This window comes from Patiria miniata, unplaced genomic scaffold (genome assembly GCF_015706575.1).
Source record: "Patiria miniata isolate m_02_andy unplaced genomic scaffold, ASM1570657v1 HiC_scaffold_29, whole genome shotgun sequence".
In the NCBI taxonomy this organism is placed as follows: Eukaryota; Metazoa; Echinodermata; class Asteroidea; order Valvatida; family Asterinidae; genus Patiria; species Patiria miniata.
In genome coordinates, this window is record NW_024037068.1 from 12,172,170 (window position 1) to 12,196,110 (window position 23,941).

At 38.3% G+C, this 23,941-nt stretch overlaps 1 long non-coding RNA gene across 1 annotated transcript; it reads left to right on the forward strand.

The window, feature by feature from the left end:
• The first annotated feature begins 19,595 nt into the window (after positions 1-19,595).
• Positions 19,596-22,350, forward strand: LOC119735683. Its single transcript, XR_005272208.1, has 4 exons — positions 19,596-19,617; positions 20,473-20,496; positions 21,563-21,589; positions 22,191-22,350. It is a non-coding gene; the product is annotated as an uncharacterized LOC119735683 (long non-coding RNA).
• Positions 22,351-23,941: the final 1,591 nt, after the last annotated feature.

Here is a 23,941-nt window from a genome sequence, read left to right on the forward strand (position 1 = left end):
AGTACATACAATGCAGTGGGCTGTAGTCGCACGAGTCACCGTTGCACCATGTAGATACGAGATGAAATACATGTCGCTCTATTATGGATTGCTTGCACAATGATCCCTAAATACTGAACTATTGTAATGGTTTTAGGGATCATGGAAAGTTTTCTCCGTTTCGGTTCGAGAAAAGGTGCGTGAACTTGCGTCACCTTGCAACTATTGTCGCTACATTGTTGTGATACAATCGTCTGGTATTGAACTTTGTGTTGCAAAATGGAATTGGATTTGTAAGCTGCATAGGGTACTTGTGTCAGATCAAGCGCAGTCTTTACTGTAAACCCTGTGTAGTGTGTTCAGAGTTTAAACATGTCGTAAACGCTTTATTGTGTCCATTGTTTTCACGTTTAAATCTACAACGTGTTTATGGATGTTGTGGGGATAACTCTTTTTCAATGGTTTTTACACCTTTATTGTGAAGTTTGCACTTTTCCCCCGTACTTTTAATTATTGTCTACATGTATAGTAAAACTCACTCTAAAAAGAGTACATTATTTTCCAATGTTATTATAAAGCCACATGTGGGACAATTTCGAATGGTTTATCACTGTTGTACATTTAGAGAGTTATTCATGTTTAGCAACGATCTTTCCTTCACCCATTACGCAATTAGGACACAGCAGTGGATAATATATTGCGAAGTTATCTTAATATGCTGATGCCATTATGGACGCCCTGTGTAATAATATTATTTATAATATAGCGACCTCTTTAACCTTCTAATCACCAGCTCGAGAACGGAGCTCCTCTTTACATTTCTCCCGTAAGTCTGACAAAAATAACTGTTCAAATTAGGTTTTGCCCTTCACCGACGTTTTAAACACTGTATACTCAGTGTGTTACTTCCCGAGTGAAGGTTGGAAAAAATCACTCGGGTGGGACTCGAACCCACGACCTCCTGCTTTCTAGTGCAGATGTCTTACCACTCGACCACCGAGCTAACGAGATCGATTGGCTGGTTCGAATCTGATGTACGTAGCAGCGGGCACTGCATAAACCATTATAAGATGGAATTTTTTCGTCACCCCGGTGCAAAAATTCCATCTTATAAAAATAACTGTTGACAAAATTTAAGAAAACAAACATGTTTGTTGAAATGACAGAAATATACCCTTAGAAGTTTTGGTTTTGTTTTAAAGATGAAGCCTGTGTGCCTGCTGATTATTTTCCCCCTATTATCATGTCTGAAGTTATAGATTATAGATGTGTTACGTAATTAACTAGCGTTAATAATAATGTTAAGTGTTCCAATATGTGTGTTCTGTTATATGGGACGTTGAGTGTGTACTTTTTGTGACAAAGCGATATCTCTATCCTTAAGTACAACCAACAGACAGATCATGAGTCTCCTAATGATGGTTGTGTTAAGAAAGTTGCTACGTATGTAGTGGAGATTCTCCTCGTGGTGCCATCGTAAGTCTGACAAAATTTAAACCAATTTATAGGGAAACTGAGAGTTTTGTTAAAACGACAGATTACTGCGTTGAAGGGGCCTATATTTTTTTTTGTATATACATGTATACAGGGTGATCCAAAAACTGACAAATTTTACATATTTGGCAGTTTCCCAGCAACCCAAAGTGCTTTTTTAAAAATTATTTTGTCTTAGTATTTAAAAGAAAAAAAATAAGCTTGAATCTGATACTGAAATCATGAAAATCCATCGATCCTTTTTTTTGGTAAAAGGCCAAATGCTTTATAGTAGCATTTTTGGGGTCAACCTGTATCTTTTAATTTCAAACCTACTTTTTAGATTTTTTTTCCGACCTGAAGTTAGACATTCGCCAATGCATCCGTGTAGTGGACCGATAGACCAGTAAAAAAAGGCAGTACATACAATGTAGTGGGCTGTAGTCGCATGAGTCACCGTTGCACCATGAGGATACGAAATGAAATACATGTCGCTCTATTATGGATTGCTTGCACAATGATCCCTAAATACTGAACTATTGTAATGGTTTTAGGGATCATGGAAAGTTTTCTCCCTTTCGGTTCTAGAAAAGGTGCGTGAACTTGCGTCACCTTGGAACTATTGTCGCTACATTGTTGTGATACAATCGTCTGGTATTGAACTTTGTGTTGCAAAATGGAATTGGATTTGTAAGCTGCATAGGGTACTTGTGTCAGATCGAGCGCAGTCTTTACTGTAAACACTGTGTAGTGTGTTCAGAGTTGAAACATGTCGTTAACGCTTTATTGTGTCCATTGTTTTCACGTTTAAATCTACGACGTGTTTATGGATGTTGTGGGGACAACTCTTTTTCAATGGTTTTTCACACCTTTAGTGTGAAGTTTGCACTTTTTCCCCGTGCTTTTAATTATGGTGTACATGCATAGTAAAACTCACTCTAAAAAGAGTACATTATCTTCCAATGTTATTATAAAGCCACTTGCGGGACAATTTCGAGTGGTTTATCACTGTTTTACATTTAGAGATGATTAATGTTTAGCAACGATCTTTCCTTCGCCCATTACGCAATTAGGACACAGCAGTGGATATTTATTACGAAGTTATCTTAATATGCTGATGCCATGAGGGACGCCCTATGTAATAATATGCTTTCTATTGCAGATATATTACCACTCGACCACCGAGCTAAGGGGATCAATTGGCTGGTTCGAATCTGATCTACACAGCAGCGGGCACTGCATAAACTATTATAAGATGGAATTTTTTCGTCACCCCGATGCAAAATTCCATCTTATAAAAATAACTGTTGGCAAAATTTAAGGAAATCAAATAGTTTTGTTGAAATGACTTTTTAGATTTTGTTCCGACCTGAAGTTATACTTTCGCCAATGCATCCGTGTAGTGGACCGATAGACCAGTGTAAAAAGGCAGTACATACAATGTAGTTGGCTGTAGCCGCACGAGTCACCGTTGCACCACGAGGATACGAGATGAAATACATGTCGCTCTATTAATATTATGGATTGCTTGCACAATGATCCCTAAATACTGAACTATTGTAATGGTTTTAGGGATCATGGAAAGTTTTCTCCGTTTCGGTTCGAGAAAAGGTGCGTGAACTTGCGTCACCTTGGAACTATTGTCGCTGCATTGGTGTGATACAATCGTCTGGTATTGAACTATGTGTTGCAAAAAGGAATTGGATTTGAAAGCTGCACAGGTTACTTGCGAAGGCAAGTCTTTACCTTCGCATTTAAATGAACTCTGATTCACGGCAGAGGTGGCAGCAAGTCATTTTTTGCAAGTCCAAGTCAAGTCACAAGTCATTGTTTGCAAGTCCAAGTCAAGTCACAAGTCATTAGGTCCAGTCACAAGTCAAGTCACAAGTCATTAGGTCCAGTCACAAGTCAATTCCAAAGTCATTTGGTCTAAACACAAGTCAAGTCACAAGTATCTTTGTCCAAGAACACGTCAACTTGCACATTATTTTGTCCAGCTGTAATAAGCTAAAAGAACCTGGCGTCGACTTACGAGTTATTTTGAACTTGCCTCCTTAATTCCCCTTTTTCAATGTTGCAATTACTATTCTTGTAATTTATCACATATCTGTCGGATATTAGCCCTTTGTATACTTTACTAAATTTACTTTACATTGTAGAAATAAATGCTGAGATGACATGAAAAAAAGACTTCACTCACTCGATTACATGTATAGTATACTAACACTTTTTTGTTCAATTTTCATGTATACTAAACGCCTACCAATGGGTTAGGCTATCCGGTATTTTACATGCAATTGACAAAGGCCTGCTTTCTTTTCATGAAAGGTTCCTTTCAAAGTTTGTTCAACCATTACATTAAGCAAGAGACTTGGTCATTGAAAACCGTGTGTAGTTTGTTGTGAAAGCCTTATTGAAAACTTTTGAAACTAGTGGGAACTATTCATTTTACTGGATTTAGCGTCTGACTTGGGTTGGTAACAAGTCATTTTTTGCAATCACAAGTCAAGTCACAAGTCATTGTTTGCAAGTCCAAGTCAAGTCACAAGTCAAAGCTGCTATTTACAAGTCATAAATGATATCAACTGATTATTGTGCTTGTATATATATTTTTTTATTCCTATTTTCTCGCTTAAGAAAACACTTCTTCGAACCCCCCCCCCCACATGTCTGACTATATAAATAAAAAAAATACTTACCGTTGGGCCCCCTAATCCCCATCTCATCTGACTCAACATGTAACGTTGTGGATGCATGTTTGATAATGCCCCTTCTCATTAAACACAACAACTTAAGAAATCACCTTTACGCTCATTATGCAGTCTTGTGGGTGCAGACCGATATATAGGCGCAGAATTGCCTACGCGGGCCAAATCACAATTTCTTTGCTATTTTGTGGACCATGAACATGAAGGTTTGTAAAAAAAGATGGGTGGAAGCCGTGAAAATAATTTGCGACTTTAATAAGGGAATAACAGTGTGAGGAGCCGGTCTTCACTGCGTGATAATGACCGGGTTTGGGGGTGACCGCTGTTAATGGACCGAGACGAAAAAACGAAATAAACAATTAAAATGCTCCAATTTTGTGACTTTTCTTTGGGCGATATTTCCAGATGTTTTGTGTTCATGTTCATGGGCCATATTTTAGCTTATGCGTGGTACCCTGTCTCTTCGATATGCGTTGTTATATACCCCCATAGCCGGGCCCAGGCTGCGCTTGACGACGTCTTCATCGTTGCATTAAAAACGACGTCCAAGCTGTGAACTTCTGCTACCGTAGCGAAACAAATTACAACAAGTTTTTTTTAAATATTTTTACCTGATGGAGGAAGCTGCAATTTTGTTTACATATTCCTTGTGTCCAGAATTACAAAGAAGCTTGGTTTAGGAAACGTGAATATGTCGGTGGGCAAAGTGTTTAAAGAAAATAAATCGCAGATCTACGCTTTCGTCGTCAACATCCTCAGTATACTGCTATACGATGTCGTTTGAAAACTTCCTTACGCGCGCGCACCCGTAGCAACTGTATTGCGTACGCGCGCGTAAGTCTCACGCGAAGGTGGTTAAGTGCATGTGCAGTGCTGTATTGTTACAAGCTGCCGTATAATTTGGCCAATCATTGTCTTGCATGGGGCTGGATCAATGCTGGTTCAGAGGCCATTTTTTTCGTTTGTTCTTTGAAGCCAGTCTTTATATCACCGTTAATACACCTCCACGTGATCGAGTCTCGACCAATCAGAAGGCACCAACTCTCCAAGGTATTTATTAATACTTTTTAAATGTATTCAACGCTTTTGAGATGAAAATTGTTATAGATACCCACCTTTTTATTTGTTTAAACTATAAATGGCGATGGGAGTGGTTATAGGCCTCTAATCATGTGACCTGTAACGTCATGCTTACAGGCAACGCCAGGCAACCTAAACCGTTAAGCATCTTTTGCATATTATTTAAGCAGTATATGTCAACACTTTCAAACCATTCATATTTCAAGATATCATAATTATATACATCATGCAGAAGAGAACAGTTTGCTTGAGAGTTGGTATCACGTGACCACAACATCCAATGTTTAAACATATGCAACATCGTCTATAGGTTATCGTAGCACATTCGAATTGAAAGATTGGGAACCAGTGTGTGTACAGCAAATGGGCTACCAAGCTATTTAAACATCGAGATCAGTGACCCCACCCTCGAAGTTAGAAGTGGTAACGGAGGGACTGGGAACCAGTCTACCTGTCTAGAAAGTGTACCGAATTTTAACGGTTGAATACACCTGGATAACAGTAGTGCGACGGTCCATTTTCCAGTTACACATTGTGTGCAGATGTACGTACAGAGTGGACGTGTTCATAAGTTCAACTCTTAGTGCGTGTGCTGTATAACAAACACTCGTAAAATCAAGTCCCACACCTTTGAATGCTGTTGGAGTTAATCATCAACTGCTTACTCTAACAAAATTGGATCTTTACACTGGAGAGCAATGGCGTTGACAAGTTCAAGGACTGGGATTTATGTGATGGTGTTGATCGGATTTACACTGTTGGTGTCAGTCGGCAAAGCCCAGGTAAGATCGAGATTTCATTATATTTCCAACAGGATTCAAACAGGATTCCTAGCTACCGTTTTATCTGTGCAGTTATATATTGCACTGAACAGAAAAGTCAGAAAACCCATGGTTCTGTGCACCTGACCTGAGTCAAGTCAGTCAGAATGTGTTTGACAATCTAGGCTGTGAATGGAAGGTATTTGAAAATCTAGGCTGATGGTATATAGGGGACTGATTCTACACAAGGTGACCCAAAAAATACAACCCCAAAACATATGCCTTTAAAAAAGGTATAGGATCTTTATGTTTTTTCAATAAAAGATGACGTCTCAAAACCGCCAAACTCACTGGTTTGACTGGAATTCTGCTGCTGCACAATTTTAACGTGTTTTTAGATGGGGTTATGATCGAGAATAAGCTTCATGTGGCCTCTCTGGACTCCCATATATTTGCACTAAGTTTAGTCGGGCACCATTTGCAGTCATCAGCCGACATTTGAAGCAAAAAAAAAAAGGTAAAAAAAAAAGCCGCGTCTCCGCACCACTTTTTGGGCAAGCTCCATACCAGAAACCGGAGACTTTTTTTAGGCCTTAAAAGCTAATAGCGTTTTCCTTCAAATACTGAAACAATCATGACAATAACACTATGGGTTGCTGAGAACGTGCCAATCATGTGAAAGTAGTCTCTTTTTCCCTCCACACACCAAACATACCACAGGAAGGATTTTTCACAATACCTTTTTGTGCATGTCCTAATCCTTAGGCCTACAAACAACACGGCACACATTATGAAAGTACAAATTAATTTGATGCAAAAAACCTTTAGTTTCCACCTGAACAGGTATCTCATCCTTTTTATTTTAAACCCTTGCATAGTACACATGTCAAAATACTAAAGAAATTGCACAAATAAAGGATAATTGCACAGTGGGCTTACAGTACAATTTTCCACTGTTTGAAGTACTTGTGTAAAGGATGGAAAATGACTAATCTCAGCTTAAATTTCATACCCAAAATATAAAAATCCACCGATCTTTTTTTCTTTTTAAAGACACATGTTTGAGGGTTGCATTTTTTGGTCACTTTGTAGATTATTTATTTAGTTAAATAAAACAGTTAAAAAATCAAAGCTTCAAAGAAGAGTATGTCTTATATTAGATTTACCTTCACACACAAGCTCGCGTGATATGAGTTTGCTTTGTGACTATTCATTGTGCTATGGGAAATACCCGACTGGGGTTGCGAGACGAAGGGGAATGTGCAATGACATCATGGTAATTTTGCAACACAGGCATTGTGCCGACCATGATTGCGACAGGTGTGATTGCGAAATGATGGTTGGGAATTCCAATTTAATCGTTTTCCACTTTTTCAACCCAACGACAAAAGTTATCAAGATGTGTATACACGATATTGAATTATACTCGCACCCAAATAACAAAAACACAGGGATTACTCCCGTTTTGAATTTATGCCACATGCAGCCACGTGAAACTTTTAATTCATTCCGATTATTACATACTCATAACTGTGCCGATTGGGCAAATTGGTCACATCAGTTCTAACACAACCATTCTGGCACCGCAGAGTGCTCGATCCAAGACTCGGTGGAAAAAAATATCCCCATAAACTTGCGAGCGACCTAATTGTTTTGGATATGTATATATGAAAAGCAAACAAACAAAGGAAAAGGGGGATGGCGGAGGGTAAAACTGAAATGTTTTCAAAACTTAAAACACTCCTGCTGTTTCACTGGCTGTGAAAAAGTAAGCCAGAGCACAGCCAAGCTGCATGCAGCCAGCATGCCATGCACCAATCAACATGTTGCAAAACAAACCCTCTCATTTAGTGATAAATAAATCAACTCAGAAAATAAAAGGAATAATTTCAACAGTCTTGTGACACCCTGTACATGAACACATTTCAGGGACAAAAAATCCCTACTTTATCCACTAGCACACTGCATAGGGATATCGAATTTTGCAACATGTATGCCAACTTTGAGATGAGCCAAAAACCAAACAAAAAATATTGTACCCTATTTTTTGATATTTTGTAGAAAACATGTTGGGGGTTTAATTTTCATCCAAGTTTGTCTCAATGTCGGGTGGTCGGGTGATCCACTAGATCAAATTCAAGGTCAAAGTATAGGTCAAAATGTCATTATACTTCAAAAACCCCGACATGAAAAACAATGGTAAATTTGGTTTTCTCCTGATGTAACCTTTCAAAAGAAATCAAGATTAACAAATTTGGCTCACAGATTATATAGAAATGGTCATTTAAAAAATGGCAGCAATGTCCATTTTGACCAAAATTGCCTGGGCGGTAGCGCGAAAACCGTTTGTCCGATGGCGCTAAAACTTAATATAAATAAATATGAACCAATTTGAAGAGGTTGGGGTTTAAAATTTAAAAGTTTTGGGGGGTGATTTGACACTGAATGACCCCAATGTCAAATGACAAAATGTTGTTTAAAGTCCCCCGAAAAGCAACTTAGGACGGTAGTATATTGTGTCGTATTTTTGGCCATTGCATTTTTTTTGGCTAAAGAAGAATTTTTTCTTTTATTTGGATAGAGTTTACCTTCCTAAGCTTTTCCATCTACCATGTGGCAGCCGTCTTGGAATTCAAAATGGCCGCCATTTCGCCTAATTTGTATCTAACTTCGGACCTGATTGTCATATGAAGTTCATTCTGATGGCAAACTCCATGTTTTTGATACCAAGGAACCCGAGAAAATCATTGTTGATGGGGTATACTCCCAGTGGAGTACCCCATCAACAATGATTATAACTAGGGTTCCTTGGTACCGGTATCAAGAACATGTAGTTTGCCACCAAAATGGACTTCATACGACATTCAGGTGCCACCTTATTATTTAAATGAAATCCAAGATGGCCGCTATTTTTGAATATCCAATATGGCTGCCATCCATTTGGGATGCCTAAATGTGTTAATTGGATTCCTTGGTATCACATTTTTGGGGTTTGCCACCAATAGTGACTTCATACGACATTCAAAGTCCAAATTTAATATAGTTCAAAATGGCGGCAATTATGAAATATCCAAGATGGCTGCCATCAATTGTGAGTACCCCGTCCTCAGTGATTTACTGAGTCCATTTACTTGAGTTCATTCAAAAACATGGACTTCATAGGACATTCAGGTGCAATGTTATTATAAATGAAATCCAAGATGGCGGCTATTTTGAAAAATCCAAGATGGCTGCCATCCATCTGGGATACATCATCAGCAATGGGTCATTAAGATTACTTGGGATCAAATGTACGGTATGGGGTTTGCCACCGAAATTGACATTGTACGACATTCGAGTCCGAATTTTTATGCAAAGGAGCCGAAAATGGCGGCCATTTTGAAATATCCAAGATGGCTGCCATCCATTTGGAGTACATCGTGAACAATAATGTACTGGGGTTCCTTTGTATCAAAAACACGGGGTTTGCCATCAAAATGAACTTTTTGTGACATTAATAAATACCTTGGCGAGTTGATGGTTTCTGATTGGTCGAGACTCGATCACGTGGCCGGTCATTAACGGTGATAATGGACCGGCTTTAAAGATCAAGCGAATAAATGGCCCCTGAACCAGCATTGATCAAGCCCCGTTCAGCCCCATGCAAGCCAATGATTGGTCAAAATATAGTAACAGTCCTGCGGTAGCTTTTAACAATTGAGCACTGCACATGCGCTCAACCCCCATCGCGTGAGACTGACGCGCGCGTACGCAACACAGTTGCTTGGGATGCGTGCGTGCGCGCGCGTAAGGAAGTTTTGAAACGACATCGTACAGCAGTGCAGTATATACTGAGGATGTTTACGACAAAAGCGTAGATCTACGATTTATTTTCTTTGAAACACTTCACCCACCGACATATTTACCTTTCCTAAACCAAGCATCTTTGTAATTCCGGACACAAGGAATGTGTAAACGAGATTTCAGCTTCCTCCATCAGGTAAAGATATGAAAACATTGTTGTAATTTGTTTCGCTACGGCAGCAGTTTCTGTTGAGTTCACGTCGTTATAGCTGTTAAGCTAAATATGGCCCATGAACATGAACACAAAAAAGTCTGGAAATATCGCCGAAAGAAAGTCCCAGAATTGAAGCATTTTAACTGTTTATTTCGTTATAAAGGTATTTATTAATGGGAATAACAGTGTGAGGATCCGGTCTTCACTGCGTGATAATGACCGGGTGTGGGGGTGACCGCTGTTAATGGACCTCGACTTCGTTTCGGTCCATTTACAGCGGTCACCCCCACACCCGGTCATTATCACGCAGTGTGGTGGTGACCTCACACTGTTATTCCCTTAATCAGGTCCGAAGTTACATGATACAAATTAGGCTCGAAATGGCGGCCATTTTTAAATTCAAGATGGCCGCCACATGGTAGCTGGGGGAAAATGTCTCCAATGCATTATCCAATCGATTTAGGGAGGTAAACTCTTTCCTAATATGGCAAAAATTCCTTCTTTTAAAAAAAAAAAAAAGCAAAAGTACATAACGGGATATATACTACCGGTATATGGCCAAATCATATGAAAATCATGTAATTAGCGGCCTTTTGAATTTATGCAAATTCGGCATATTTCCACCACTTGGATTTTTAACAACTTTTTTAGGGACCTTATAGCAATGCACTGTGTTGTGAAATTTGACTTGGATTATCAGGGAAAATTCAATTGGTACATGTCCACACATTGCATCCATTATTTTAACTTTAACTTAGGCAAATTAATATACGGCATTTATGCAAATTATACGGCATTTTGAAAAATTTCGGAAACATAGGGATCTTGAAATTTACCTAGGACTAGAATAATGAGTAAATCAATGTTAAAGGACTAAAACTGTCGTTTAAAGTACCTCCAAAATCCACCTAGTAATCTACCTATTAAATAATGCGAAAGTCCTAACATATGCGGCCATTTTGGATTTATGCAAATTAGGCATATTTCCACCACCTGGATTTCTTAAGACTTTTAGTATGTCTTTTTAGGGACCTTATATAAAATGCACTGTGGTGAAAAAAATTTTGTTGCAATTTGTTTGAGGTCACACCTTATATTGCCTGTACTATTCGTGAAAACTCAAAATCGCACACGCACGTTATTTTGTCCCCATAGAACAAAGTGCATTTTTGCTACAACAGTCTCTTCGTGAAAACTGAAAATACGACTTGGGTGAAATTTTCCCTTGATTGATTCTCATGATCTCAATTTTGATTTTGACAAAATAAATTCGGGAAGATGTCCGTTGAAATACATTTAATCCATTTCGGCCCAAAAAAGAATTTAAAAAATATATTGATTTTTTGCCAAAATTGTCTCTTCGTGAAAACTCCGACGATGTGAGCAGATTCGATGATTAATTATGCTAGACAACTGCATGTAGATCTCAAGATTTTTACCAATCAGCGGCTTTCTATATCGGATCTACGGTCATTCACCGGTTGCGTGCCATAGACATGGATTAAAAAAACCTGTGTTACGCGCTCTGTATCATGCATTTGAATTGACCAATCAAACCATTAGTCTTGATTTGGGTATGAAATGACGTCACGATTAAACTTGACTCCGATTGGCTGACGCGCGGCTTGAATGTTTATTCATAGACGTTGTACAGAAGACCTGGCTCCATGGATAACGGCTGATACTCAGACTACCGCCACCTTGTCTGTGTAGCCGGAATTGTAATGCGTAGTTACCAAAGAGAAAATACATTTAACAAAATACGCTCTCGGCTGTTCAATTAATTGCCTACACTGGTATCCCTACCAGATAAAACATACATCAACAAAAATATTCCCTCCACGCGGTCGTAAGGTGAATTTGAACATATGTACATCAGCTCGCAGAGTCTTTTATCCTCCAACTCTTTTTCGGACCCCCAAAAGCTAAAAAAGAACTAGGAATGGCTCTGTTGATTCTTGCTATTTTCCTCACATAAGTATACACTTCTTCGAAAAAACAAACCACCTAACTTGTCTATAACCTTAAATAAAAAAGACCCACGGTTGCGGCCCCTTATCCCCATCTCACCTGACTCATATGTAACGTTGTGGGCCCATGTATGATTACCCCCCTTCCCGGTAAACACAACAACTCGGAAATCACATTTACATGTATTGATCTCAGGCAGTCTTGTGGGTGCAAACCTGTAGATAGGCCCAGAATTGCCTACTCAGGGTAAATCACAATTTCTTTGCTATAAGACCATTTTGTGGACCATGAACTCGGAAAAAGATGGGTGAAAGCGCTGCCGTGCACGCGAGTTCGCGCTCGTAAACTGTGAAATTCGGATGAAATTATTATTTGTTTAAACTATAAATGTACAATGGGAGTGGTTATAGGCCTTTATGACACACCTCTTGCTTGTTCTTTATCCTGGTTGGCTGAAACGCGGTCACTGTGATTCACTAAAATAGGAAACTTGCGTAAGCGAGTAGGCGCGCGTCGAGACATCGCGCGGGCGTAATTTCCAGAGTATAGTACCTGATCGGGCATTTTTGACTGTTAACAGCGCCCTCTGACAAAACTCAAACTCAAAAATTTAATCTAGGGAAACTAAAAGCGTTCCATTAATTGTTGAATTGCTTACAGTTGAATTGCTTTTGAGTTAATTATTGATTAACAATTTCAATAATTAAACCCTGAAATGTTTCTTTTTTTTATTTTATATTTTGGACAGAGGTGAGTTATAAAACACATATGGACTGGCATAATTGCCAGAAATGTGCTAAATAGAATGCGCAGAGATGAAAACAAAAATATGATTCTTTCGTAAATAACCCTAAACCAAACCGACAACTAAATTGAATGGCCATTTAAACCGAATGACATAATTCAACTTAGGATGTGTTAAACATGAACATGTGTGGTCTAACAACGAATTTGAATGTCTGAAAACTAATACGAACCTCGGGAATGACATCATGGAACTAATTTGCTTCTAATCGGCCACTATCGCGATGAATATGAATGTTATTTTTGCGAAATATAAACGATTTCAAAGATGGCCACTGAATGCAACAGGTCTATGGGGTCTAACGTCCTAGCCATCCCTGTACATAGATGTTCAAAGCGAACATTTTGACAAAAAACGGTTCCTACTCCAAGCAGTCTTTCCCAGCTTTCGATGAATATGTATTTATTTTCATTCAGTTTGTAAATTAAGAACTTCATGGAACAGTTTGTCTCTTTAATCAGGTTTACCTTCACACACATACAATTATAAAGGTCGAGCGAATATAGTTTATGACCAGTTAATTAACAGATCGGGTGGGAAAACCGACGACTAGGACGTGGTTGTGAAATGATTTTGTAAAATAATTGTGTGAATTTTGTGAATTGGTTTTTAACCCCAACCGCCTATTTATAAAGCTACAAAATACCACTGAGTAGTCACCTGTAGGGTGTATTTCTTTCCATACAAGTGTGCACAGCACATGTAGTATTCTGTGATATTTGGTCCTTGACCCCCAAAGAACCTCTAGGGGGTCAGGGATAAAAAGGGGAATTCCATTGACATCATGCGCCACGGTGTGAACGTCGTGAACAAACCTCTTCTGCCATGCCCCTTTCAGGTTGTGTCACCAACCGTTACTACTCTACGCAGAGGAGCCTGGCCATGCAGCTAAATAGCATTGAATATTACGGTATTTCAGAGACTGTTGACTTAATGGTACCACAGATCAGCGGGAAAACCACCAACAGTTGCGATTGTGAAATGATCGTAGGTTTTTTGCGGGGGAATTCCCATGACATCATGCGCCAATTTTTAGGTACAAACCTTGTCTGTTCCATTGAATTTGAGTCACCAACCAATACTGGACGCAGATGAGCCTTCCCTCTTGGCAATGAAGCTATATTGCATTGAATATAACTGACTGTCATTTTGAAAACACCGAAAGAGGCGATTGTAAAATGATGGTTGGCTTTTGATGCATCTCAATTTGATCATTTCTGCCGTTTTTTTTTACAGTGACTTATTGATAGCTGAACTGAAACAACGTACACCAGAATAGTGTCTCGCTTCAGTTTGAACCACCACTGAACCTCCTGAGGTCATTACCAAAGTGCCGTCGGCAGTGGAAACCCTGTTATCTGCTTGTGCTTGTGGCGCCGGCGTGCAATCGTAAAAGGACGTGCAGCGGTTAAAAGTGTGAGTATCAAGAGCTCAACTGTCCAATCACTATGGAAATTCATTAAGATTTTTTTCTGTAAGTACCGCTTATGAAATTGTTTTGTAGAAAATTATTAAACGCATTGAAACAAATGCGACATTTTACCGTCAATCGCCATCATTTGCAGCTATCCAAAAAAACATACCTGGTTGAAAGATAGTGTAACGTGAACTTATTGGGTTCTTGTCCTCGGAATCCGGCCAAACGCAAGAAAAGGGGACAAACACACAGGATTTCCAACTTCTGAAGAAACTCTTATTTATTCAGCACTACAATCTGTGGTCAACCTGCCACACTGCTACCAGTACCGAGACTGCTGATTCCCAGCATAGAAATACACACGGTCTGAACAAATGTATACAGTTGTAACAACTTGCAATGACCCCGGCATCTTGCAAAACCTTTCCCGCGTCTCCCAACAAAAGAAATAACCCACTTAAGCAACCTATTTCCGGAGCCTGTTTCCGGAGCGTGCGCCAGCCAGACCCAAAACCAGGTCAGGCTCGCCCCGGAGCCCCTCCGCCGGGGCACCAGCGCTAGAAAGCAATGACAACAAAAATGTGCATAGACTGTCCGTTACAATAGTAATGGGACTAAACCTGTGAAATTATGAGTCGGCTCTGTGAAAACGTGTCTCGGACGCTGAATTCACTATTCAAAGCACGATTCAGCATCTTTTGATTTGAAATCGAGATTCTAGAATGTTGATTTTCTCGAGATATACACAGCTGAAACTGAACTGAAACTTCATCAGGTCAGTTGTTCAACAACCTTTTTAATTTTTTAGATTTGAGCACTTTCGTTGCTTCAAACGAACAAAATGCACACATTACAAATGATGGACTGTACCTCTAAACGTGTCACCAAATCATTCCAAAGCTGCACCAAAAACTCAACATATTTAGAGGGAACAGTGTCTTCACTTCAATTGCTGTCTTTAACAAACATCCTTCGTTGGCAAGTCCTTAGTTTAAAAACTGAATCGGCCAAAGATCCACCCGTTTTTCGAAACGACTTTGTGCCAAACGATGTTTTAGCTTCTTTTGACATACAGGAAGAGTCAATGGAATTAACCATTGAATATAACAATATAAGATATCAAGGGCGGATCGGGGGGGGGGGGCAAAGGGGGCCTGCCCCCCCCCCAAAAAAGGAAACAATATTGTTTTACTTTTTTTATGTGACGTCGCAATAAAGGCAGGCAATGAGTACACCACCATCTTTTCCCCCGAAAGACATTGGTTAAAGTGGTCAGAGATTGCCTCAGATTGCACCACAGAGCATCAAGGATCCAAACTGTTTGGGGGCCCTTAACCGGGTCCCAAACCCAACGCCGTAATTTGTTTGACCCACTTTTTGGGGGACCAAACAAATGTGGTCCCCCAAAAATTGTGTTTTAAATCCGCCCTTGCAAGTTATGAATACGATAATGTTCGTTCCGTTAATTGTAAGTCACCACAAAAGTGTAATTCACAAAAGACGTCTAAAAGAGACCGTTTGGGGTCGTTTCAGTTGTCAGATAAAAAAATCATAGCTTTGTCAAATCCCAATTTATCTAAAATGTTGTTCTTTTCCGTCCCATCCACATTCAGTGGGTTACATTGGTGAAATCCAATGCCATTTAACTGCTGTTTTTATTTCTTGAGAGAGTTAAGAATACTTTGTCAGTTTATGTTTATTCTCACACCTTGTTTATATCCTTTTATTACAGATCGGGTATCCAGGCGACACAGCCACCGGTAAGTGTATACGGCCCACCCATAACTTCAGAAAGCTTAAGGCCGTTTCATGCTTTCGCAAAAGTTGGCGGATACGCTCTCATTTTTAGTAGCATTCATAATAATTTTATGATGCAGCAGAACTTCTCAGATTGGTAGGTTCGGTGGAAAGTATTCAATACTATATAACCATCAACTGTGATGACTTTTCAGGATGGCAAGGGCAACCATTAATGCATTGGCTCTCTCTCTTGTTGAACAATTTTTGAAAGCATTAGAGTTTTAAGTCTAAAAATGTTCCCTCATCTGCTTCATTTCATTTACTCATGTCCCTGCTGGGTCAGATCGACAATCAAATTTGCTCTACCCTTTTCCGGGTCAAAACGAGAGTATTTTGGTCAAAATGACCTGCACAACTGTCATTGCTGACCCAGAAGCAGGCCGTTTACTACCCGAGAAAGCGTAAAGCAAATTTGGATTTCGACGCAGGGTAAGTAAGACCCCGCAGTTTGCGTGTACATGCCAAAGAAGAAAAAAAATCCATATTTTTTGACAGTTTGAAGCTCTTGAACATGTCTGAAGAGAAGTCGATAGCCCGCATGGAACTCAGCAGGATGGTACATAAACAAACATTCATGGTGAATGTGAACACAATCCTTCAGTGTGCATTTTGGGGAACTGTGTGAACAATGGGTGAACACAATCACCTTTCAATGTGGCTACAGAAATAAAACATTATGTTACCTACATCGACATTTTTTTCGGCACAGCTCAAAGACCTTGAAAAAGTCTAAAGAGAAGCCGACAGACGTACTTGTTTGCACCCACCGCCACAAAAGGGAGCCTAACAAAATATGGACTTCCTGTTTTCATAGCGTCACGACTTAGCCTCATGACAGGATGCTTGATGGCCTTGTGAAAACATCGGCTAGACTTGAAAAGCCTTGTGGTATAAACTGAGAGCTCATCTATACAAGTTGGCCTGGGTGTGGGGTATGCCTCAGAAATTGTGGGGCAAAAGTTCAACCAGAGCTGTTTGGCTTTGTTTGAATCGGGAAGTTGCTGGAGTATGAACATTTTTGACGAAAGAAGAATGACGCAGTTATTAAATACAATTAAAAAACACCTACTAACAAAGTAAGTATCGTCGCACGTCGCGGAACAAATGACACTTTTCACCGTTGAACGACAATGTCGGATCATGGCAGATACGGCCACAAACGATTGTCAGTTATTTGTTTGTTTAACTAAATCAGAAATGGAGTAAAGACATTTTTTTTCCAGAGATGCAATCGATTCTCTTTACAGGTTCCTTAACTATACAGTTTTGGTTTCTGTCAAAAAAACCCAAAGATTTGTTTCAAATATATAGACCCTAAGGTTTACTGAAATTCAACACAACCAATGAATGTTGTTGGGTCAAAATCATGGACATTACCCTGATATTTTTTATTTTCACAATACATCCTTTAAAAAAAGATTTGTTGTTTAAACAAAAATATCGTATTTTTCATTTCATACAGGTTGACGAATTACAGGACATAATGGTGAGGGTACAATTCATCAACTTTCCCTTCTGTGATGTATGCCTACTGTGAAATATGGCTTATTTTTTCATTGTGATGTTTCGCCTGGATCGGGCGTACTAATTGGCGGATATATGTTTGAACAACGTAGTGGTAATTTGTGCACCACTTTGCCTGGTAATGTCGATAAACTAGTGAACCGATGAAATACATTGCTAGGGGTGCAGGCTACCCCTTGTTTCTGATTTTTTTAAGCAATTATTAGTGAATTAGTGGGGAAGGATATTGTAGTAATTTCTTTTTACTCAATTGTTTCATTGATTGCAAGTTACCCCCCAAAAAAATCACAAAAATGTATAGGATTGTCCAATTCAGAATTATCTAAAGAAGTGTTCTCACTTTAAATTGTCTTTTCCGAAGGTATTCGAATACGTTTTTTCTGAACGTTTTGTTTCGAAGATATCGAATTTCAGGTTCACTTAGATTCATCGCAACCACAGATTGAGTGAAAGTCTCATTAAAATTCAAACTATTGGTATTGAGTCAAAGTGATGGAGATTGCCTTAGTATTTTTATTCACACAACGGCTCCGTTAGGATGTTAAATTCTAAACAAATATTCCCTCGTCTGTTTTATTTCGTACAGGATAGAGAATCAGATGAAGAAGTAAGGGAACAACTCGTCTACTTTCCCAACTTTGGTGTATTCAAGTATGGTTTACTGTTTTAATGTGATGTTTCGCCTCCGGCGCCATATTCGGCAGATAATGTTGTCACAACATAGTAGTAATTCAAGAAGCGTCACACTGCCTGGAAATTGTTGGCTCGCTATAAAGTTTGTATACTGTGAAATTTCATTTTAGGATAGCTGCAAGTTTTTTGACTTATTAATAATAATAATGATAATTATAATGCGCAAATGCATAAAAAACTATTCAAAATTCAATAAAAACAATACAAATTACATATATAATTGAAACCGTATGATATATATATTTTTTTTAATGCATGCTTTAAATCAAATCCTTCTTTCGCATTGAACGAAAATGTATTTAGACCTTTGCATGAATTCCTTTTGAAGCAGAATTTCTCTTTGTCTGGACGTGACACGGTTTTTCAATGTAAATTGCCAGTACGTTAACGCGGCATGTATCCACAGAATTTTTCTTTGTGAGCAATTATGGAACGCGCTTATCAATTCGGCTTTTGCACTGTCGAACTTAAACTTGTAACCAAAAAAAAATACATGCCCAAACAAAACGATGTATTTACACGGAAAATGGGTTTATTTAAATTTCTTTTGATAAAAAAAATTGAATCATTCATTTTTATTTACTTATTACATTTTACCCAGGGTACGCACAAGCAATTTAAAGCTGGATTTCATTTGGGCCCTGCAAACATTACAAATTACTACACACACATACAGTGACAAATACGATACAGTAGGCCTACAGTGAAATCAAAGCACATACAAATCGTAAATGGTAAACCTATGACTGTGATTCAACTACGTTATAGCAATGCGGTTGTAAAAGGCGATTTCTAAACTTTACGTAACACTTTATTTTGAATGAAACTACATGTACACAGACTTGTTCACACGTACAGGGTTGCGAAATCTTTGAAACTTAATTTCTCCCGTTTGCAAGACCATATCTTCATGCAACTTTCAGGGTTTATTTCCCTTATATAATGATCCAATTATGCGCTACAAATCGTTGCGATATGTTTTTTGCTTTTCATTGAAATTTGAAAAAAAAAATTGGCCTGGCTACGCGCATTTGTGAAAGTTGTAACACGAGCATTTGCAATGTCTGCCTATCTTTTTAAGCCCCCAAAATATTGATAAGGTTCCCATCCATTATGGTGTATCGAATTTAAGGTTATTTGAATTCTTACCAACATTAAAACCAACGTCGTTGAGTCAAAATGATCGAAATTGTATCCCATTGAGTATGACTACCGTAATGTGCAGATATAGGCAGCAGAGTACCATAGATGAAGTCTTCATGGGTCCAATACGTGGTTCGAATGAGCTTATAAAGGGGTAATATTTCTGTTTACACAATGATTCCGTTAAGAAGATTGATGTTTACTAAATATTCCCTCATTTGCTTCATTTCATACAACACATACAGGAAGGAGAATCAGATGAAGCGGTAAGTGTACAACTCATTTATACTTTCCCAGCTAATGTGTACTCAATTATGGTTAACTGTTTCAATGTGATGTTACGCCTCGGGCTCAATACTTGGTAGACAAGTTTTCATAACCCATTAGTCATTTGGATAGCTTCTCTTTGCCCGTAAATATTGGTTCACTATAAAATTGTATACTGTCAAAATTTAGGGAACTCCACTTTATACTAAGTTTTAGTTTATTTCACCGACAAAACTCGTACTTAACCAAATATGAAATTCTTTCCAAAATTCGATTAAGGTGATTTTTTTCCATGTTGCAATATGCAGATATCAGTTGACCATTTGCAGAGGTTTCAATGTCGGTGAAAGACACAATTTTGTTTGCATTTTTATGTTTTAAATCAAATCCGTCTATTAGGAGTTGATTTTTTTCTAAGTGATTAATGGCTATGGGGCATTTTTATAAAAGAACATCAGGTCCCGAGAGCCATTCGGTTGATAGTCCTGTTCCCAGAGTCAAATATTCTGACGTCGAATATTGTCAGGCAGTAGCGTATCCCGGATTTTTTATTTTATAGGGGGGGGGGGACATTTTGACGTTGGTGGTGCCACTTACTCCCCTATTGCGCCACTCACACGTTAAACTACTCGAAAGTAGGCCACATACATATCATCAAGGTCAAACTGTGGGACCCCAAAAAACATGCTAAAAACAAAATGACAGCCTGGGGGGGGGGGGGGGGGCTTAAGTCCAAGAGCCTCCCTTGTGTGCGCCACTGTTGTCAGGCAAGGGAACCAGACATTCGACTGCCGTAACAATAGCTACGGCGTTTCAAGGAATGTCATTATGTAATCTCTTTTATTTACATATAGATTGCGATCCCGCCACCGCCAACGGTAAGTGTAGAATTCAATTTCTTTGTTATCTTCGGAGTTAAGCATTGTGCCACGGTTTCACCATATCTGGGGAATATGTTCTCATTAACAAAAACTATTTATTTAGATCTATGCATGAATTCCCTTTGCAGCAGATTTGCTCTTTGTCTGGACGTGACGCTGTTTGCTCGCTGTAAAATTCTCAATACTTTAGGGGAGCATGTACCAACTGACTCTGTTTTTTTTTTGGAGCAATTATTGAACGCATTTATGAATGACGATATCGCACAGTCGGCCTTGTAAACTAAAAATGTACCAAACAGAATGTGTTTACACGGCAACTGGATCGAGAGAAATGTCTTACAGTGATAAACACTGTCAAATTGCCTGGGTTTATTTCACACAAGGAAGGGTAAAAACTGCAACTACCCAAAATTGGGTTGTCCTTTACTCAATTGTTTGGGTTAGAATTTCTGTTAAATTCAACCAAAACTTGTGGTCATACCAGACTAAATTTAATGTGGTCGTTGGATAAAATTAACCTAGGCAATATTTCAGTGATGATTTATTGCTCACTTTTTATTTATTTATATATATTTATTAAGTACATTTCTTTACCCATGGGGACCAGCCATACATCACAAATTACATCATCAACGTACAATTACAATTACAAATACAATACCAAAAAATAAAATAAAAGCACATGAAATTAATGTATTTTCAAACTTTTATAATTAAACACAATCGAAAAACAGGCTTTACTCAGGTTTATGAACACAAAGAATAATATACTTTCGTGTGTATACGATCTCCTATAGTATTTCTTTTCAGTTACTAAACCCTTTAACTTTAAACTTGTGGATTTTTTTCGTTTCTTCTTACGTGTTAAAAATATATATAATTTTCTCGCGAAGTGGTTAAGCCAGATTCAGCTATGATTTTGTCGTTACATTTAAAAAAACCTGAAATCCGATAGCACATGTCCCCATTTTGTTGCATTTTAGAAAGCAATTGATTAAGAATACCATTGCAACAAATTAATGTTATTTTCTCACCTTTTCCCCCACTTTCCATACATATGAAGGGTGAACATCTGCAGCCGCCCCCATCGGTAGGTGTTGAATTCGAATTCTTCCTAAACTACGGAGTTCTCAGTTTGGTTCGCGGTTTCGCCTTAAATGAGGATATGCTCCTTATTATCAAAAGTATTCACAATTTCGGAATGCAGCACGATTTGCTGTACAGATATCAGTACTTTGGATTCTTTTGCAATTATTATTGAACGCGTTGGTGATTTGATATATTCATTGATCAATCAGCCTTAAACCTGCCACCCATACATTTGCATGCCTAACCAAACACGACATTTGTTCACAAAGAAAAGTGAAATCGGTTGAAGTTCTTTGTTTAAAATTCCAGCTGTGGCACAACATTTATAAATATTAACCTATCTCTTTCAAAGAAACGACCTATCTGCCCAGACACCATATCATAATTATGTAGAATATATAATCTCTTTTATAATTAAAGTTTAATTTCTTCTGGATTTTCAAGTTTCTTCCAGAAAAAAAATCCTTTTCCATCTTGCTTTTTTTGGCTTTACAATAGTTATTCAATTTGGAATTAGTCCTGAAAGAAACTGAAATTATAGCTGTTAGTCCATCCATACGTCGTGGGAATAAAATATTTGATAAAATATTGATGTTGTTCAGACATCTTCTTCAGCGGTTCAACCATTCCAAACGACCGCAGCCGCCAAACCAGCCCAACTACCTCCACCGACCTCACCGGCCTCAACAGCCACACCGGCCTCACAGGCAGCATCGGCCACACCAGCCATACCGGCTACACTAGCTCCACCGGTCGGTATGGGAAGGGTTAGTCATCATCATTTTACTCTGTTAAAAAAAACTGCTTGCTGTTATTTTGTTCTGTATCTCTTTTTATATTTGCTGTGTTTGACCAAACTGTACGAAAGCTGAAAATAACTGTATTTGAGAATATAAATATTAAGCTAGATTAAACGCAACTTTGATTAAGAATTCCAACAATCGTCATTCGAACGTTATCGAGACGAATACAAATCATTTTACAACTTTTTTCCTTTGCAAAACAAATATAATTTTCTACTTTTTGTGTGCTTGCAATTCGCATTCTTTGTAACCAGTTCTGAAGATTGAATCGCGGTTTCTCCTAACTTGGCAGATATGCTCTGATTAGCATAAATACTTGCGCAATTGCATATTGGAGTAGAATTGTTCTTTGTCTGGACGACGTGATTTGGTGTTAAATTTGATGTAAAATTGTCAATACTTTTGGGCGGCAAGTACCCACTGACCATGTACTTTGGAGAATTATTGATCGCGTTTATGTATGGCGATATTGCACAGTCGGCCTTAAACTTGTAACCAAAATATAAACATACTTAACCAAACACTACGTATTTACACAGATATATGGTTCAGTTACATTTCTTTCATTAAAATAAAGATCTCCTGTAGTACCAATTGTTATCAGCTAACAAAACTTGCTTACACAAATTCACTTTTTACTTACATTGCGATTTAACATGCTTAACAACCTGGTGCAATCATGGGAGTTTAAACCTCTAAAGAACCACAAACATAAGAAGACACATGCTTTAATGCTTAGGCTGGACAAATTTGAATCCAGAAATTCTACGGGGCCAAAACGATAATAAAATATAATCTATTGTCTTTAGACTTTCTATTTTTTTTTTTAAAATTCTAACACCTTTTCCAATTCTTTAATTACAGTGGGCATCGGGTTCGCTGCCTGTTTGGGTAAGTTAAAAACGTTTCGCCTTATCTGATGTTACTTTAAATTGCTAAAGGTCGTTTCATGGTTTCGCAAAAATTGGCGGACACGCTCTCACAGTCATAATAATTTCATGATGCGGCAGAATCCGGGTCAAAATTCGCTATACCCTTTTCGGGGTCCAGTTGAATTTGTCGTTGTATTCCAACTGTCTTCTCAGCCGACCCATTGAGGATGTTACATTTTCGGTGGAAAAAAAAATCATTGTGTTTAAGATAGAACTCACTTTTTTTTACCTTCGAATAGCAAAACCCAGTATACTGAATATATCTCATTGTTTTTCTTGCTACATTTATTTGGAATTTAACCTCAATTATAATGTTGGAATGTTAAAGAATGTGGGAAAGTTATAAGAATCATTGTTTTCTTCAAGTAACAAGTATGGTATTGTTTAATTCAAAATAATATCAAAGTTGCTTTTCACCTCAGAACTATCGTTTTTTTCTGGTTAGAAGAAAACAGAACAAACGGCAAAGAATTATTACAAATTTGTGGACTCTAAGATTTAATTAGATTCATCACAATTACAGACTGAGTGAAGTCCCACCAACATTCCAAAACTGGAGGTGTCATATTTTTAAATGACAGGAAAACGTTTACAGGTTTAGCTACTTCATACAAAAAA